The following is a 21519-nucleotide window of genomic DNA, read 5'->3' as shown; positions in this document are numbered from 1 at the left end:
TACATCCTCATTCATTTTCTTCAACAATTCTACTCGTATGCACTCGTATTCGTACTCGTACAATACTCAGCTTCTAAATGTATTTACTATTGGTATATACACTCCAATAATCAGCTATTAGCAGCCCTTGTGAGTCACCTAACACATGTGGGAACCATCATTTAACATCTAGCAAGAAATATCTAACAAAACAACAAACTAATGGAGCCGATATGGACTCCATACTTCACATGAATTTGACACACCACAAACACATTTTGATTTCAATTTTCATGCATCAAATTACTCTCTCTCAAGTGTTCTTCCTTTGTTATAAGTTTTCTTCATCATCTTCATCAAAATCTAGCTCAATCTAGTTCATAAATCCATACATAAACCAAGTTATAAAACAACTACTCAAGAACACACCAACAACACTTCCAAGTTTGCTAGCTTACTTCCAATCTTGCAAATCCACTTTGAGTGATCATCCAACCTCAAGAAATCTTTCTTATTTACAGTAATATATCTTTCTAATACAAGGTAATACTCATATTCAGACCTTGATTCAATTTCTATACCTTTAACAATCTTATTTCGAGTGGAAATCTTACTTGAACTTGTTTTCGTGTCATGATTTTGCTTCAAGAACTTTCAAGCCATCCAAGGATCCTTTGAAGCTAGATCTATTTTTCTCATTTCCAGTAGGTTTATCCACAAAACCTGAGGTAGTAATGATTTTCATAACATCATTCGATTCATATATATAAAACTACCTTATTCGAAGGTTTAAGCTTGTAATCACTAGAACATAGTTTAGTTAATTCTAAACTTGTTCGCAAACAAAAGTTAATCCTTCTAACTTGACTTTTAAAATCAACTAAACACATTTTCTATATCTATATGATATGCTAACTTAATGATTTAAAACTGAAAAACACGAAAAACACCGTAAAACCGGATATACGCCGTCGTAGTAACACCGCGGGCTGTTTTGGGTTAGTTAACTAAAAACTATGAAGAACTTTGATTTAAAAGTTGTTCTTCTGGGAAATGATTTTTCTTATAAACATGAAACTATATCCAAAAATCATGGTTAAACTTAAAGTGAAAGTATGTTTTCCAAAATGGTCATCTTGACGTCGTTCTTTCGACTGAAATGACTACCTTTACAAAAATGACTTGTAACCTGTATTTCCGACTATAAACTTATACTTTTTCTATTTAGATTCATAAACTTAAGTTCAATATGAAACCATAGCAACTTGAATCACTCAAAACGGATTTAAAACGAAGAAGTTATGGGTAAAACAAGATTGGATAATTTTTCTTGTTGTAGCTACGTGAAAATTGGTAACAAATCTATATTAATCATATCCTAGCTAACTCATATTTTATTATACATGTATTCTAATATATTATGTAATCTTGGGATACCATAGACACGAATACAATGTTTTGACATATCATATCGACCCATCTATATATATATTTCGGAACAACCATAGACACTCTATATGCAGTAATGTTGGAGTTAGCTATACAGGGTTAAGGTTGATTCCAAAATATTATATATACTTTGAGTTGTGATCTAGCCTGAGGCTTGTATACACGAGGTCGTGGATTGATTAGAGATAATATATATTGCTTTATTTCTGTACATCTAACTATGGACAACTAGTTGTAGGTTACTAACGAGGACAGTTGACTTAATAAACTCAAAACATTAAAACGTATTAAAAATGTTGTAAATATATTTTGAACATACTTTGATATATATGTACATATTTGTTATAGGTTCGTGAATCGACCAGTGGCCAAGTCTTACTTCCCGACGAAGTAAAATCTGTGAAAGTGAGTTATAGTCCCACTTTTAAAATCTAATATTTTGGGATGAGAATACATGCAGTTTGAAAATGATTTACAAAATAGACACAAGTATTGAAACTACATTCTATGTTGAATCGTTATACCAGATATCGTCCTTGTTGAACTTGGTAACCTAAGAATTGGTGTTTATTATAATTTCCACCAATTGACGCGAATCCTAAAGATAGATCTATGGGCCATTGACAAGCCCCAGTCAGAGAATTTGAACTGCTTTAGTACTTCGATATTTATATATGGGGATATTCTAGATGCATTTGTTAATGTCGGTTACCAGGTGTTCAACCATACGAATGATTTTTATGCAGATTGCATGTTATTGAAAGATGAAATATTGTGGTCTATTATTACAATTTGATATATAGGTTAAACCTATAACTCACCAACATTTTTGTTGACGTTTAAAGCATGTTTATTCTCAGGTGATTATTAAGAGCTTCTGCTGTTGCATGCTAATATAGGGACAAGATTTGGTGTCAGCATGCTTGTATAATATTGTTTAAAACTGCATTCGAGAATTACTTTGTTGTAACATATTAATATTGTAAACTAATATGTATTGGTAGTGTGTAAGTGTGATATTTTAGATTATCATTTCTGGATAATCTAGGTGGTGACTTTTTAACCTTGTCGATAAATTAAAGGTTATGGTTTGTTTTAAAAACGAATGCCGTCTTTGAAAAACGTCTCATATAGAGGTCAAAACCTCGCAACGAAATCAATTAATATGGAACGTTTATAATCAATATGAACGGGAAATTTTACATATTGATTATAAACGTTCCATATTAATTGATTTCGTTGCGAGGTTTTGACCTCTATATGAGACGTTTTTCAAAGACTGCATTCGTTTTTAAAACAATCCCTAACCTTTATTTTATCGACAAGGTTAAAAAGACACCACCTAGATTATCCAGAAATGATAATCTAAAAATATCACACTTACACACTACCAATACATATTGGTTTACAATATTAATATGTTACAACAAAGTAAATCTCGAATGCAGTTTTAAACAATATTATACAAGCATGCTGACACCAAATCTTGTCCATATATTAGCATGCAACAGCGGAAGCTCTTAATAATCACCTGAGAATAAACATGCTTTAAACGTCAACAAAAATGTTGGTGAGTTATAGGTTTAACCTATATATTTATCAAATCGTAATAATAGACCACAAAATTTCATATTTCAATATACATCCCATACATAGAGATAAAAATCATTCATATGGTGAACACCTGGTAACCGACATTAACAAGATGCATATAAGAATATCCCCTATCATTCTGGAAAATCCTTCGGACATGATAAAAATGAATTCGAAGTACTAACGCATCCGGTACTTTGGATGGGGTACGTTAGGCCCAATAGATCTATCTTTAGAATTCGCGTCAATTAGTAGATCGGTTTACTAATTCTTAGGTTACCAAGCAAAAGGGGCATATTAGGCTTTGATCATTCACCCATATAATGTAGTTTCAATTACTTGTGTCTATTTCGTAAAACATTTATAAAATTGCATGTATTCTCATCCCAAAATATTAGATTTTAAAAGTGGGACTATAACTCACTTTCACAGATTTTTACTTCGTCGGGAAGTAAGACTTGGCCACTGGTCGATTCACGAACCTATAACAAATATGTACATATATATCAAATTATGTTCAAAATATATTTACAATATTTTTAATACGTTTTACTGTTTTAAGTTTATTAAGTCAGCTGTCCTCGTTAGTAACCTACAACTAGTTGTCCACAGTTAGAAATAAATCGATATATATTATCTTGAATCAATCCACGACCCAGTGTATACACGTCTCAGGCTAGATCACAACTCAAAATATATATATATATATTTGGAATCAACCTCAACCATGTATAGCTAACTCAATCATTACTGCATATAGAGTGTCTATGGTTGTTCCAAATAATATATATACATGGGTCGATATGATATGTCAAAACATTTGCATACGTGTCTATGGTATCCCAAGATTACATAATATATTATAATACATGTATAATACAATATGAGTTATCTAGGATATGATTAATATAGATTTGTTACCAATTTTCACGTAGCTACAACAAGCAAAATTATCCAATCTTGTTTTACCCATAACTTCTTCGTTTTAAATCCGTTTTGAGTGATTCAAGTTGCTATGGTTTCATATTGGACTTAAGTTTATGAATCTAAATATAAAAAGTATAAGTTTATAGTCAGAAATACAGGTTACAAGTCGTTTTTGTAAAGGTAGTCATTTCAGTCGAAAGAACGACGTCTAGATGACCATTTTGGAAAACATACGTCCACTTTGAGTTTAACCATGATTTTTGGATATAGTTTCATGTTCATAAGAAAAATCATTTTCCCAGAAGAAGAAATTTTAATTCAAAGTTTATCATAGTTTTTAATTAACTAACCCAAAACAGCCGGTGGTGTTACTACGACGGCGTATATCCGGTTTTACGGTGTTTTTCGTGTTTTCAGGTTTTAAATCATTAAGTTAGCATATCATATAGATATAGAACATGTGTTTAGTTGATTTTAAAAGTAAAGTTAGAAGGATTAACTTTTGTTTGCGAACAAGTTTAGAATTAACTAAACTATGTTATAGTGATTACAAGCTTAAACCTTCGAATAAGGTAGTTTTATATATATGAATCGAATGATGTTATGAACATTATTACTACCTCAGGTTTTATGGATAAACCTACTGGAAATGAGAAAAATAGATCTAGCTTCAAAGGATCCCTGGATGGCTTGAAAGTTCTTGAAGTAGAATCATGACACGAAAACAAGTTCAAGTAAGATTTCCACTCGAAATAAGATTGTTAAAGTTATATAAATTGAATCAAAGTTTGAATATGAGTATTAACTTGTATTAGAAAGATATCTTACTATAAATAAGAAAGATTTCTTGAGGTTGGATGACCACTCAAAGTGGATTTGCAAGATTGGAAGTAAGCTAGCAAACTTGGAAGTGTTGTTGGTGTGTTCTTGAGTAGTTGTTTTATAACTTGGTTTATGTATGGATTTATGAACTAGATTGAGCTAGATTTTGATGAAGATGATGAAGAACACTTAGAACAATAGAAGAACACTTGAGAGAGAGTAGTTTGATTCAAGAAAATTGCAAAGTGAAAGTGTTTGTGGTACTCCTCATTCACGTGAATGTGTAGTCTCCATATAGGCTCCATTAGTTTGTAATTTTGTGAGATATTTCATGCTAAATGTTAAATTATGGTTCCCACATGGTTAGGTGACTCACATGGGCTGCTAAGAGATGATCATTGGAGTGTATATACCAATAGTAAATACATTTAGAAGCTGTGTATTGTACGAGTACAAATACGAGTGCATACGAGTAGAATTGTTGATGAAAATGAATGAGGATGTAATTGTAAGCATTTTTCTAAAGAAGAAGTACTTTGATAAGTGTCTTGAAGTCTTTCAAAAATGTATGGATACATATTAAAACACTACATGTATATACATTTTAACTGAGTCGTTAAGTCATCGTTAGTCATTACATATAAGTGTTGTTTTGAAACCTTTAGGTTAACGATCTTGTTAAATGTTGTTAACCCATTGTTTATTATATCTAAAGAGATTTTAAATTATTACATTATCATGATATTATGATATATTAATATATCTTAGTATGATATATATACAGTTAAATGTTCTTACAACGATAATCGTTATATATATCGTTTTCGAGTTTCTTAATTCAATAGTCTAATTTTATGTATATAACTCATTGTTAAAATACCTAATGAGATACTTACTTATCATAATATCATGTTAACTATATATATATATATATATATATATATATATATATATATATATATATATATATATATATATATATATATATATATTACATCATATAGTTTTTACAAGTTTTAACGTTCGTGAATCACCGGTCAACTTGGGTGGTCAATTGTCTATATGAAACCTATTTCAATTAATCAAGTCTTAACAAGTTTGATTGCTTAACATATTGGAAACACTTAATCATGTAAATAATAATTTCATTTAATATATATAAACATGAAAAAGTTCGGGTCACTACACCCACAGTGTTTTTTTCCCCGCAAGTGATGTACAACATGCTTTTGGGATGGGTATAACAGGGAATGAAGTGATGTTTGACACAATTATGACTCTGATATTTTGATTAAACAAATATATACTTGGCATGTAATAACTAACACCAATATTTTGTATAATCATATATAATGTGTATTTAATATACATGTGATGATGTGTTTTATAAAGCCTTCTGCTGTGAATAAAAAAATTTGATGTTACACAAAGCTAGGTAATTCATGCCTGATTTAACTGATTTGGATTTGGGTTTTTTCAAGTTCTGTCAAGCTAGTGTTTAAGGATCGATTCATGTTTATTTGTGTTTATCGACTTGATTTGATGACTAAGATAGTTTGTGTTACATGTTATGTGATGTTCATGAACCATTAAATCGACCAAAACAACCAGAAATCGTGATTTAGGTGTTAAAACCCAAAAAGTTTAGGATCCTGCTGTTCTTGCAGGTTCGTACGGATGACCCGTCATCCGTGCGAATGACACTTCAACCGTGCGAACCAGAAGTGGTTCATGCGAACGACTATTAGTGCTTGAATCCGCATTTCATTTGTTGTTCGTACGAATGACACCTCACTCGCACGAATGAGAAGGTGGGTCGTGCGACCCAAGTAGTGATTCATACGAATGTGTTGTTGTGACTCCTTCGTGTGAATGAACTACTCATCCGTATGAATGATTTGTAGATCGTACGAAGGACATTGTGACATAATGATTTGACCTGACATGTCATCCGTACGAATGAGACTTCATCCGTACAAATGAGACTTCATTCGTACGAATGAATGGTCGATCGTGCGAGTGACAGTGTTTGATAATTAGGTTAAGTGTAATTCTGACTTATTTACTGTGTTGTTGTGTTTATATGTTAAGATATGTAAATGCTATTAGAGAAGTATACTAACTTGGAATATGATATTCTCATGTGATAAAGGCAAAGGTGAAGGCTCAGTAAAATAAGATCCTTGTATTCTTGTGCTACCAGGTAAGTGGGACCATCTTATCCCTATGGATATGATTATATAATCTCAAGTGTAGTGACCAGTGACATGATTATGCTTATATCGTGTAGTGTAGCATGTGACTTTATAAGTGATTCTATGTGACTACGTGCACCCAGTGATACTGTCATTGTGTTGTCTTGACGGAAGAGGTTAACCCTTCCTTCATGGTGTTTTCTTGACGGAAGTGTGTTGGTTCTAAGTGTTATTATATGGTGGTATAGTTTAAATGACGAGTGTGTCACGTTAGGAAGACTATACCAGTGGTTCAGTAACAAGGACTATCGGTAAACTCTATCCCGATTAGCTAGTAGTTGAAGGCCAGGCCAGGCCGTCAGTCCTCTTATTGTCTTATGTGATTAGTGACCAGTGCCTTAAGCCGTGCTTGATGCTTATAGTGATATTCGTCTGGATAATCCATTCACTTAGCGGTGCGCTAACTCCCCCACATTACCTCCCTTGCAGGTTAGGTGATGCATGCTAGTGGATAGAATGCTGCAGGGTTTGAAGTTATGTTTGACAAGACAATGAACTCTGATGTTTTGTATAAACAATATTATAACTGACATGTAATTTAGTAACAACAGTGATTTTGTGTAACTTTATATTATGCGTGTTTTATATTTAACATGTTTAATGACTACCATTGTGATTAAAAAAAATTATGGTGGTACAGACCATGTGAACTTGAACCGCCTTCTTATTAACTGGTTTGTAAACAAGTTTGGCTTTAGGTTACCCACGCTAACTCCATCCTTCAGTTTAGATAGATTAGCACCAGCGATATCCTTTCCATTTTTCTTCTCTACAAGTTAGAACCCATCTTCTCCTAGCGTCAAATTTTCTACAATAACAGGATTATTACGAGGACATTCTGCATCCTTATGACTAAAAACGCTGCAACATGTGCACCTAGGAGGTTTCCACTCATATTCAATTCGAACCACTTCCGTAGTTTTACCACCTAAATCCAACGATGGAATGGCAACTTTCAAGTTCTCCTTTAACTCCGTAGAAGCATTAACTTCAATTATGGCACGGACGAAGTTCGGTCGAAAATATTGGATTTCTAAATCCTTCAAATATTTAAAGGATTTTGAAATCACATATTTATGGGATTTTAAAATCACTGTTCATTAGAAATCCTTCAACCAAACATTGAATTTTGAGTTTTGAAATGCAGATCCCTCAAATTCCGCGAAATCTCATCCACCAAACACACCCTTAGTATTCATAATGCTAGTCATCCGGAGGGATCCTCTTTGTATTTTATCTTTCCATGAATTACAAAATCTACTTCAAAGTCCTAAAACTACCGTCAACTCTTATGAACTGTATCCGTAAATAAACAATTAAGTCAACTATAAGAATTAAGAAAATATATGCACATTTAAGCTCTTATGCAAGTTGTATAATAAATAAACAATTAAGCACTCGGTGCCCGAAATTTTTTCCACCGTCCATCGAAAATCGACGGCGAGATCGACCGTCGGTCGACGACACCGTGACGGCGTCGATCTCACCGTCGATCACCAACCACCCAAAACCGACGGTGACAAAAAAGGAGCCGTTTGAATATTTTTAAAAAATATAGCCGTTGAAACGGCTAGTATCTTTTTTTTCAGTTTTTTTTTTTTTTTTTTTTTTTTTTTTGTATTTCTTTCTTTTTCTATATATACACACATTCACTACAAATCTTCTTCACAAATCATCTTCCAAATCATCTTCACAAAAATGAATTTCAATTCTTCCGACCCAAATTCACCCAACTACGTTTACGACGAATCAAACCCGATGGGTCACAATTTTAATTGGCACGAATTTAACGTAGCTCATCCCGAACCTGAAAATACACAAACCCGAATACCACAAATGTCACCCGAAGATTACGCTAGTTGGATGGAATGGCAAAAGGAAAAAAGTTTGCAACGATCACAACAATCATTCACTCGATCTTTTGAAGACGAGGTTCCGACACCCACATCCGAGAGGGCACGAGCAAAGGCAAAGGCAAAGAGCAAAGGAAAGGCTAAAGAAGTCGAAAAAAGGCCAAGAAACACACCTGTAAACATCACTCAAAACACTTGGAACGAATGGGATGAGTTACGTTTGGCGGAAAGTTGGCTTTTGGTTTCCGAAGATTCGTTTGAAGGAAACGCACGGACGGGTATATATATTATTTATACATATTCGCATTTATATATATATTTTTATACATATTCGCGTTTATATATCTATTTTTATACATATTCGCGTTTATATATCTATTTTTATACATATATATTATTTGTACATATATATTATCTATGCATATATATTATTTAAGTTTATATATTATTTATATTTATTATATTCGTTGTAGGGCAAAGTTTTTGGCAAATGGTGTGGCATGAGTATCACACACGGAAACCGCCATTTGATCGATCAAAGGACGCTTTGTCTTCCAAATGGACAAAGTTAAATGCGGAATGCAATAAATATAATGGTGTTTATAATCGTTTGAAGAATGATCGAAGAAGTGGCGAGGATGATCTTGATTTTCGTGATCGGTGTGACACACAATATAGAATTGAAGAGCACAAAAAGTTCACTAGTCATTGGACTTGGAGTTTTTTGAAAACCAAGCCAAAGTGGCTACATCCGGATCCGGTGGTAATCGGTACTCGAAACAGGAAATTTATGCCGACGGTTGAAGAAGTGGTTGGAAATAGTTCGGTTAACTCGGATGAAGATGTTGAAGCCCCAAACAAAGAAATGTATGGTCGTGATCCAATACCCCGTCCACCGGGTAAACCGAGAAAGTCAAGGAAAAAGTCAAGTGATTCTACACCTTCGGGATCTTCACGTGAGTCATTTCATTTGTCGATCAAGGAAAATCATGATGAGGTTGCGGACCGGAAAAAACAGTATTATGAATCAAAGAAAGTAGAAGTGGAAATGAGGACGCTAGCAATTGATATGAACGAGGAAGACAAGATGATCATCGAGAGGCAGAAGGCGTTGATTAGACGCAACGCGTTGAAGAGGTTCGAGGAGGTCCAAGAGTTGTCTACGGACACGGACGAGGAGTAGTTTGTTTCTTTTGTGTGTTTGTTTGAATAAGCGTGATCGTAGTGTTTTTTAATTTGTATTTTAGGAATGTACGTTTTTTTTATTAATGAATTATGTTTGTTTGATGTTTATTATTATTTGAGTTTTTTTAACAATTAAATACAATATTTAAAAATCAATTAAAAAAATAAATAAATAAATGGATACTGAAATTGACACTGAAATGGACACTGTTGACACCTCCACCTTACACACCGTCAGTCAATTTCAGTGTCAAAAATGGACACTGAAATTGACACTGGAAAATTGACACAGACACCTCGTGCTCATCCATCAGAGCTGTTAAGCGTTAGGCAGCAGCTACATGCATATACTTGTGGAGAAATCTCATCCATCAGAGCTGTCAACACTAATTGAGAATACGTTAGTCTAAATTTAAATTGGTCAACCAAGATGATAAAAGCAGCGCCGCATTCGATATCAATCTTGTTGAAGAAACCACGTTACCAATTAGGTTTAGTTACTTAAACAACATATTTTATTTGTGTACTACATAAATAAATTGTTATTTTAATTAGACACACTTTTATGAAATTTCACAAAGTACAATCTTCAATATATACCGTGAGTTGTAATCCCTTGCATTCATTAATTTGCTTGAAATTCAAGGGACCAATGTGAGCGCGACATGTGGCGAGAAAATCACATGTGATTGAAAAAAAAATTAAAAAAAAAAAATTTCAAAATTTTTTTTCAAAATTTTTTTTTCGAAATTTTTTTTTCGAAATTTTTTTTTCGATTTTTTTTAGCAATCAAATGTGATTCTGCATGTCAATCACATGTGATTGTAAACCCAATCACATGTGATTATGCATGTAAAATCCAATCACATGTGATCGTACAATTCAATCACATGTGATTCTGCAGGTAAATCACATGTGATTGTAAAAAAAAAAAAATCGAAAAAAAATTTTGTTTCGGGAAAAAAAAATTTCAATCACATGTGATTTTCGCGCCGCATGTCACGCTCTCATTGATCCCCTGGATCTCAAGTTAATTTATAGATTCAAATGAATATTACTCTATATAGTATATAGAATAGTTTCATCCTTGATCACTTAAATCTTATTTGTCGATTAAACAATAAAGTTAACACTTACAGTCTGGTAATCAGATAACGTAAAAGTGACGTACTAATTACAATTTTATTCTCCAATTTTAACACACTTTTTTTTGTTAAAAAAAAGCAAGAAAAATTACATTAATTAATCACTGAAGAAATAATACACGAGAAATAGTACACGGACAATGACTAAGATAACAAGCATTACAAAACGGGTTGCAAAGGAGGCAACACATACACAATGTAGACTAGATCGTAAGATACACATTAGAATTATTCAACCAAGTCAACCAATCAAAATTTTTTCCTCTTGACTTTGAGAGATCCATTCAAATGATGATTTAATAAACGTTTTTATATCTCAATTCCTCCACAACCCCCCCCCCCCCCCCCCCCCCCCCCCCCCCCACTCACCCACACTGTGACAAATTCACACACACACGCTCTAACAAATTCTAATTTTACAGGTCGTTTTATTTTTTATTTTAATAAGTTCCATTCAAGTAAAGTTCTTTTGTTATCATTTATCCTCCAAATTTTTTTTTTTCTAATTTATTTCAAATTGATATATGATTAAAATATTTTAATTTTTAAAATAGGTTTATATATTTGTAGTATACGTTTTTACACTGAATATCAACCTACGATAGCCGAATGGACCATATATATATGCACACAAAGTCGTCGATCAATTCTTGAGGTGACCTAATGAGCGTGTAAGATGTGAAGATTCTATTATTGTACTATTATTGTACTATTATTGAAATGTTTGATAATGTTCTTTTTAAAAAAAAAAAAAAAATGACAAATGACCCGAAAATGTAACATAAGTCACACGATTTTTCAATGAATGTAATATGAGTTTTGCTGATGCCCGAAAAAGAGTACTCAATTATTCCCCGAAAAGAATTATGATTTGTCAATTTGAAGTTTGCAACTGAGGTAATATCGTCAAATTCATTAACGACCGTTAGCCATAAACTCACATGTGCTTGGAATTTGAGAGACAAACTTACACGATTAGTCCCTAAACCTTAATAATAATAATAATAATAATAATAATAATAATAATAATAATAATAATAATAATAATAATAATAATAATAATAATAAGCATCGACATAATATTGTCCGGGATTCCCTTGTTGATGTTTGTTATCGATCTGGGATTTCAGCGAGAAAGGAGGTTGACATTGGGTTGTCTGGAGGGAACGACAGGGCCCTCAGACCTGCAGATGTGTTACTTTATTCCTGGGATTGTGGTCGCGATGTTTGTGTTGACTTGACAGGGTCTTCTCCTTTGACACAGTCTGGGCTTTCTGACTTTGTCCCTGGACGTGCTGTGATTAATGCGGCTCGTCGGAAGCGGGTCAAGTACGAATCTAGTTGTCTGGCGATTGGTTATGGTTTCATTCCTTTCTCTTTTTCTTCCCTTGGGAAATTAGAAAAGGAGGCTGTTTCTTTGCTAAAGCGGGTTCAGAAGAGTTCGATGGCGCAAGATATTGGTGTCGGTGCTGCTGCTGCTGCTCATATTTTTACTAGGATAGGTTTTGCTATTGCTAGAGGTGTGGGGGCCCAGATTGTCTCTAGGCTTCCCACTAATTTTTTGTAAGTTTTAAAACTTTTAAGTTTATTATAATAATAATAATAATAATAATAATAATAATAATAATAATAATAATAATAATAATAATAATAATAATAATAATAATAATAATAAAAAATTAAAAAGTAATAAAAATTAAAAAAATTAAAAAAATAGTAAAAATTAAAAAAATTTTAATAATTAATAATCATAATAATTAAAAATTTTTTTTTTTTGAATTTATATATTCTTATTAAAAACTAGTAAAAATTAAAAATAAAAGATAAAAATAAATAAATTTATTTTAATTTTTTATTATCTATTTTATAAGGTTCAGGATTCAACCGTGTAATTTTATCCTTCACATGCTAAACACATGTTAGCACTTAACAAAATTTGATTAGCGGTCGTTAACGAATTTGACGATATTACCCTCAATTACACATGTTTTTCAAATCATAAATTTTTTCGGCTATAAATTGAAATACATAATTTTTTTCAAGAATCAGCAAAACTCATATTATCTTTGTTGTTATATCGTGTAACTTATATTATCATTTTGGACCACTAGTCTTTTAAAATATCAGAAAAGTCGTATAAATATATAAATGCAGAATAAAGTTGTACTGCAATTTAATAAGTCGTGTGGATACATCGAAATTTGAATTTACTTTCTACTATCGGTGTAGAGACACTAGAAAGATGGTTTTGACAATCATGAATCAAGAAACATTCAAAATTGTCAATAAATCAATTAAAAGTTATCCTTGCACTAAAAAGCATAAATTTTAATAAAATGCAATTAATGGACTAATGTGTATATTTTAAAAAGTTGAAACATTGAACATGCATATACTTTTCCTAGAGTTATTGCAACAATTTTAATTTATATGGATAATATTATAGTTGATATGTCTACTAGTACTCTAAGAACAATTCTATTCTTCAACGGGCAGGAAAAGTGTTATAACTTTAGAAATGAGTAGATTATGTTTTTTTAGCATTAGTGATGCGATCTATGATGAGAATTATAAACACATCCTTAAGGTTTTCTAGTTTAGTGTTCATAGCCCTAATACGTAAAGATATCTAACAGAGCCATGGAATAGACTTTCTAATTCATCCATATTCATGCACATTCAACGTATTTGAACCTAACATTTGGTATCAGAATGCGTTCTAGAACTTTCTACCCCCGATCTTATACATCTTCAATGTGCATGATCGCTTTCAAACCTTCAACACCTAATCTTATACATCTTCAAACCTTCATCATGAACATTTCAAATCTTCAACACCTTTTTTTGGTAAGCGAGAAAATACTCCTATGAACGAGCACATTGGCTCCCTCATAGAAAGTAAAACTTCGGGTAATCAAGCTCCCCCAGCGCGAGACCTGATATCAGGTGAATTGCGCATTATACACACCTTCTAGTCACACAACATTCATATATTTAAACCGAATAGTCAACCAGAATTAATCAAAAGCTTAAAATCTTCAACTAAATCTCATAATCAACGAATATCAAAAATCACCTAATCTTATCAATCTTCAAATACAAAGAATCTCTTCAATATATAATAAAATCATTCCTGATTATCTCATTTGATTTATCACTGTCTGGTCTCAAAATACTCAACATCTTATAATCATCAAACTGTCAAATACAATTTATCAACTTAAACCTCAATCTGTTTTCGCAGTTAAATCATCAAGTTCGGTTCGAATGAATAATTCTGAATATCTCATATCATTAGATCAATCATCATAAGTTTCAATTCCATCACAAATTAAATCACGGAATCAGAGTTCATGATTCGTCATATTCATATTCATATGACATCATGATATTCATCATATTTCAGACCTAACAATCGAATTCGGATTATCGAGATGCTTTTGGTTTGAAATTTAGATTTGTATGATCAATCGAATGGTTAAAGAACTAGAAGAAAAGTCAAAGTTTGTTACTAAAATTTTGAAAATCAAACTTCGGATTATAGAGATGTTTTTGGTTCCTGAAATCATTCAATGAGTATTATGTGATGGATTTGGAACACTTTTCATATGAAAATCTTTATCTAAAACATCCTAGCATTGAAGATCAATTTCAAGTTCATTTTATGAAAAACGCCTCCTGTTCATCAATAATTCTGGAATTTGTTTCTATTTTTTGCTTTAAATCGTTAACAAAAAGTGTTAGTTGCAACATAAGGATCATATTATAATCGATTTCTAGGTCCAATTAGATCGATGGAAGATGTTGGCAAATATCAAAATTCGACAAAGTAACTTATTCGAGCACAAATTCGGGAATTATTTTGACAACATTCGGTGATTGAACTCAACAAAAATTACTCTATGATGTTCTAACAACGGTTCGATGCTAGGAAACTTGATTTTTGGTTGCTTAATTCGCTATAAATAGATCACCGAATTATTAGTTCAGGTGCTCTGTTTCTGATTATTTGTTGAAAAGTTGAAATACAACTCGGGTGTAGCACAATGATGACACACCAGCTCTATAGGGCTATTCGGCAACAGATTTCAGGCCCATCAGGATATGTACATTGGCCAAATGCAGTTAAAGAAGTATTTAACAACACTTAACAATTCGGAACACAAGCTTTCTCAAGAACACCCTAATTTTTTTTTGGGGATTTTCAACAACAACCACCACCAATTAAAAATGACATTTTATTACATAAATTCATCATTTGGGAGAAAAATGTGATATGGCTGATGTTCGACTATGACTCTTGTGTATGTACGGTACAAGACACACGCATCAAGAAAGAATTGTTTGTTTGGGGAGCTAGTAACTCAAAGAAGATTCTACATCATACGGGGAGTTTTTGTTAATCAATGTAACCCCCGTTTGTGAGTCCCCGCAGCTTTCGCTCAGTGGACATGTGGTGGTGCCTAGCACCCCCGTCGGGCTAGAGGTCTCAGGTTCGAGTCTCGTCACCTACAAAGGATATTACTTGAAAGAAATTCCTTGAGGGTGGCCCAAAGGGAAGGTTTTACCGACCCGCTCCGGGACTAAGGTCCGGCCCGCCTGCCCCGTATAGAATGGTTTAAGGGTCGGATCCCCTGAGTGTGGTTCGGGTTTCCTGCCCGAACGTGTGTGTGTGTGTGCAAATGATGACTAGGCTTCGGTCCGGACTGATGCAAGCTTGCCGTTCAAAAAAAAAAAAAAAAAAAACCGTTTGTGAGTTTAGGACTTCTAGGGTTTCATGTACTCTATATATATTGACAATCAGTAATAAAATAATACATAGGGTTTTAGCAATTCCTTTTATGTAATTTTTAATATTTTAGATAAGAAGCTATTTTTTAAACATAATCAACTAATGGGGGAGATTGTTGAACCATAAAAAATGAGTAGATTATGTTTCCAAGCCTTAGTGGTGGAATCTATGATAAGAGCTATAAATAGATCCTTAAGGCTTCCTAGTTTAGTTTTGATAGCCACTTATTTGTAAAGATGTTCAAGAGAGCGGTGGGATACATTTTGACTATTTGACTTTTGTTTTGTTGACATTCATGGCTAATTCATCCATATTCATGCACATTCAACGTACTTGGACCTAACAATAAGAGATGATGAAAGGAGTTAACGTCGCCTATAAGAAGTTGGTTCCTTCGACGTGAGCAGGGTGAAACAAAACCCAAGTGTTGATAATGAAAGTGCTAGAATAAAATTAACGAAGAGAATGAACTCACTTGTAAGCTATTTATACTTAAATTGTAAGTACAAAAAATCACACGGTTTCAATGATAGCGTAAATACTAAAAAAGATAAATCTACCCACTACAACTAGATTAACTCCACTACTTAACTAAATAAAAATTGAAAACTAACACTTGATCATGAACTAGTAATAGTTAAAAATAAGAAAATTAACAAATAGAATTGGAGCATGTTGCCCAAATTCTCCCAGTCCGGGAGATACCCTCATGTCCGGAAGCGATCTCTTTGCAATCGGACCTCTTGGAAACAACCTTTGCGATCCGACAAAAACCGTCTAATCAAATCATTGAGTAAACCTCCTGCCTTGGAGATTATCCCACCTAAGAACCTTCACATAAAGTAGGTTTATAGTTCGGAAGTGTATAAACTTAAATTCAACGATATTAATGACAAGGGTTGAAAACATGGAATTCTCACATTTCGGTTGGCTGACATATACCGTTATGCTAACATGCTATATATCTAGCTTGACAAGTTAACATAGAGTACGTTTTGAAACCAAATTTTATTTTGGTCAATCAATAAAAAAGGACCACTGAAATTTATTGTGTAATGAACATGTCATGATGATATATTATCTTCGTTAACATATATCGCAAACAACAACTCACGTTATAATAATGTAAAATTTTCCCAAATGGAAACTGTACCAAAGAAAATAATAAGGTTCTATGTAGCTCGCATACATATTTAAATAGGTTGAGTTACATTTGTTCTATTGAATTAGTATAGTTACTAAATAAGCATATGTAATATACTTAACTAAAAGTAGGTAAAATAACAAAAATATAATTAAATAAACATACTTTTAAATATGGTGATATTACTTTTACACTTGCTCATGAGTTTATAATTACTATATTACTATTACTAGATATTCTAATTCTATTATTTGAAGCAACATGAATCTTGCCTTTAACGATCTTGTTGACTTCATCATGATGTCATATTACATGAATTTTTCTTTTACAATTTACATTAGTTTTATTAAAATTTAAAATATGAGTATACATTTTATTACTATAAATTTACAATAAAAATCTATAATTTTTTTAACAATTATGATTATATATATATATATATATATATATATATATATATATATATATATATATATATATATATATATATATATATATATATATATATATATATATATATATATAGGGGCAGGATCAATGGAGAAGTAACCAATCGGGGGGAAGCGGGGGAAGCAAAAAAAAATTCATTTTTTTTAAATTTATTTTTTCCGGCATCAAGATCACACGAAAATATGAACATTTAGAAAAGACACTTCGTGATGAATGTTATTATTTAGGCGGGAAAATGATCGACAAAAATAACATTCAAGATAATTTTGTTCGTAAAGAATATGAACGTTTTTTTTCTTCATGTTTTGTGAAGTAAAATTTAGCTCGATTTAGAGTTTAGGGTTTAGGGCTTAGGGTTTAGGATTTAGGGTTTGGTGTTTTGGGTTTATTCCATAAACCCAAACACCAAACTCTAAACCCTAAACCCTAAGCCCTAAACCCTAAACTCGAAACCGTTCGTGTTAAAAACTCAATCTAAATCCTAAATCTAAACCCTAAACCCTAAATTTCTAAACCCTAATATCTAAACCCTATAAACCCTAATATCTAAACCACAATAGCTAAAACCTCAACATACGCTCGAAAAACACGATAATTGTTATATATTACTTCTTCGAGCGTTTTTCCGCCAAAATAAAAACATTTATCATAAAGTGTCTTTATTAAATGTTCATATTTTGATCTCATCTATAATGTTCGTGAACAACGTTTTTTCAAAAAACGAAAAAAAAAAAAAAAGTTTTTTCTTCTCCCCAATTGGTTACTTCCCTTTTGATCCTACCACTATATATATATATATATATATATATATATATATATATATATATATATATATATATATATATATATATATATATAAGGAATTTGTGTATTGTAGTTAGAAAAACTATTAACATTAATATTATGTTTAAATTATAGAGTTAAATCATTTCTCTCGTCAACGTGCGTGCTCTTCTTACTCTTTATTTCTAATTTCAATATGCCTTTCATTTAATTGAAATTTATAAAATTAACCAGTTACTAACCATGTTATCGTCTACTTATTTTTTTGACTAAAGGGAAGGTAACACGTAAAAATTTTATACCAACCAAAATAAAAAAAAATAGTATAGATTGACTTCAGGTATGTCGGAAGATAAACTTTTTGATGAACATTTCACACACTTTTACACTTGTCTGTTCCTCTAGAAAGCAGTAAATCTATACATGCACCAATGCCCAATTATCTTTTAGAAGCAATAATAAATCTATTCATTCACCGATGCCAATCCTATTACTATGAATCTTCAAGTCATATATTCTTCTAACCAACACAACCATATCTGAAATCCTCACAGATGCAAAAAGTCCTCCGCTTTGGCTTTTGTTGACTAATTCTTCAAACCTTTTAATCCACTAATCTTGGACTCTACCAAACTTCAAGACTTCCAATCTTCCAATCTTCAGTGTCTTTTATCTTCAAAACTTCAATAACAACAAAAAACTCAAAATACCCTAAACATAACACTATTCTTTATCCTTTCATCGTCTAAGTGGACGTCACTTCAGTCAGCAATATAATCGCCTACCAAAAAAAATTCCGCAAAAAACTTCATCCGAGTTTGACTTGAATGACATCTAAATACACAGTTATATATATGGCTTGGAGTTAATCATTTCTTCTCAGTTGCCTTTTATTTCAAGTCTTTTGTAGCTTAAATAATAATTAACATCTTTTTTGTATAATTATAAAAGTGATACTCTATAACACTTATTAAGATATTTCATTATGGAAAAAGATAAACACATTACGATTACGTTTAACCATTCTATATATAAATTAATTCCATATTTATTTATATCTAATTATATAAGTAAAATCGATATTGAGAAAGCAATATTTATATTTTACAATTAATTAAAAAGAAATTTAAAATTTAAATATATATAGTTAAATATATTCATAAATATAGTCATAAGGACTATATCTAGTGGTTGCTCATGTCCTTGAGTGGCTGCTATCAGCTGTTATTGGTTCTCGGTGGTCGAAGGAGGTGGCAGACAATGGTCGGCGACCACCCCTAGCTGCCATTGGTGTTGGTCAGGCGGCCGTGAGTGGCTGACGGACATTGGTTTAGTTGTTGATGGCCCTAGTGGTCGTTGGTAACTTAAATGGTGGTGGTGGCGGTTGGTTGTTGAAATGTCCCGTTCATATTGATTATAAACGTTCCATATTAATTGATTTCGATGCGAGGTTTTGACCTCTATATGAGACGTTTTTCAAAGACTGCATTCATTTTTAAAACAACCATAACCTTTATTTTATCAATAAAGGTTTTAAAAACATTACGTAGATTATCAAATAATGATAATCTAAAATATACTGTTTACACACGACCATTACATAATGGTTTACAATAGAAATATATTACATCGACATATGTTTCTTGAATGCAGTTTTTACACAATATCATACAAACATGGACTCCAAATCTTGTCCTTATTTTAGTATGCAACAACGGAAGCTCTTAGTATTCACCTGAGAATAAACATGCTTTAAACGTCAACAAAAATGTTGGTGAGTTATAGGTTTAACCTATAAATATCAAATCGTAACAATAGACCACAAGATTTCATAGTTCAATACACATCCCATACATAGAGAAAAAAATCATTCATATGGTGAACACCTAGTAACCGACATTAACAAGATGCATATATAAGAATATCCCCATCATTCCGGGACACCCTTCGGATATGATATAAATTTCGAAGTACTAAAGCATCCGGTACTTTAGATGGGGTTTGTTAGGCCCAATAGATCTATCTTTAGGATTCGCGTCAATTAGGGTGTCTGTTCCCTAATTCTTAGATTACCAGACTTAATAAAAAGGGGCATATTCGATTTCGATAATTCAACCATAGAATGTAGTTTCACGTACTTGTGTCTATTTTGTAAATCATTTATAAAACCTGCATGTATTCTCATCCTAAAAATATTAGATTTTAAAAGTGGGACTATAACTCACTTTCACAGATATTTTCTTCCTCGGAAATAAGACTTGGCCACGGATCGATTCACGAACCTATACAAATATGTACATATATATCAAAGTATGATCAAAATATAATTACAACCATTTTTATTATGTTTTAAAGATTTGAGTGTATTAAGTCAGCTGTCCTCGTTAGTAACCTACAACTAGTTGTCCACAGTTAGATGTACAGAAATAAATCGATATATATTATCTTGAATCAATCCACGACCCATTATTTACACGTCTCAGGCTAGATCACAACTCAAAGTATATATATTTTTGGAATCAACCTCAACCCTGTATAGCTAACTCCAACATTACTGCATATAGAGTGTCTATGGTTGTTCCAAATAATATATATACATGGAACGGTATGATATGTCAAAACATTTGCATACGTGTCTATGGTATCCCAAGATTACATAATATATTAGAATACATGTATAATACAATATAAGTTAGCTAGGATATGATTTGTATGGATTTGTTAAACATTTCCCGTAGCTAAAAAGATCAAAAATATCCAATCTTGTTTTACCCATAACTTCTTCATTTTAAATCCGTTTTGAGTGAATCAAATTGCTATGGTTTCATATTGAACTCTAATTTAAGAATCCAAACAGAAAAAGTATAGGGTTATAGTCGGAAATTTAAGTTACATGTCAATTACTAAAGAGGTAGTCATTTCCGTCGAAAGAACGACATCTTGATGACCATTTTGAAAAACATACTTTCATTTTGAGTTTAACCAAGATTTTTGGATATAGTTTCATGTTCATATGAAAAATCATTTTCCCAGAAGAACAACTTTTAAATCAAAGTTTATCATAGTTTTTAATTATCCAAACCAAAACAGCCCCCGGTTTCACTACGACGGTGTATATCCGATTTTATGGTGTTCATCGTGT

This window comes from Rutidosis leptorrhynchoides, chromosome 1 (genome assembly GCF_046630445.1).
Source record: "Rutidosis leptorrhynchoides isolate AG116_Rl617_1_P2 chromosome 1, CSIRO_AGI_Rlap_v1, whole genome shotgun sequence".
Taxonomy (NCBI): domain Eukaryota; kingdom Viridiplantae; phylum Streptophyta; class Magnoliopsida; order Asterales; family Asteraceae; genus Rutidosis; species Rutidosis leptorrhynchoides.
Note: the sequence above shows the minus strand (reverse complement) of the source record.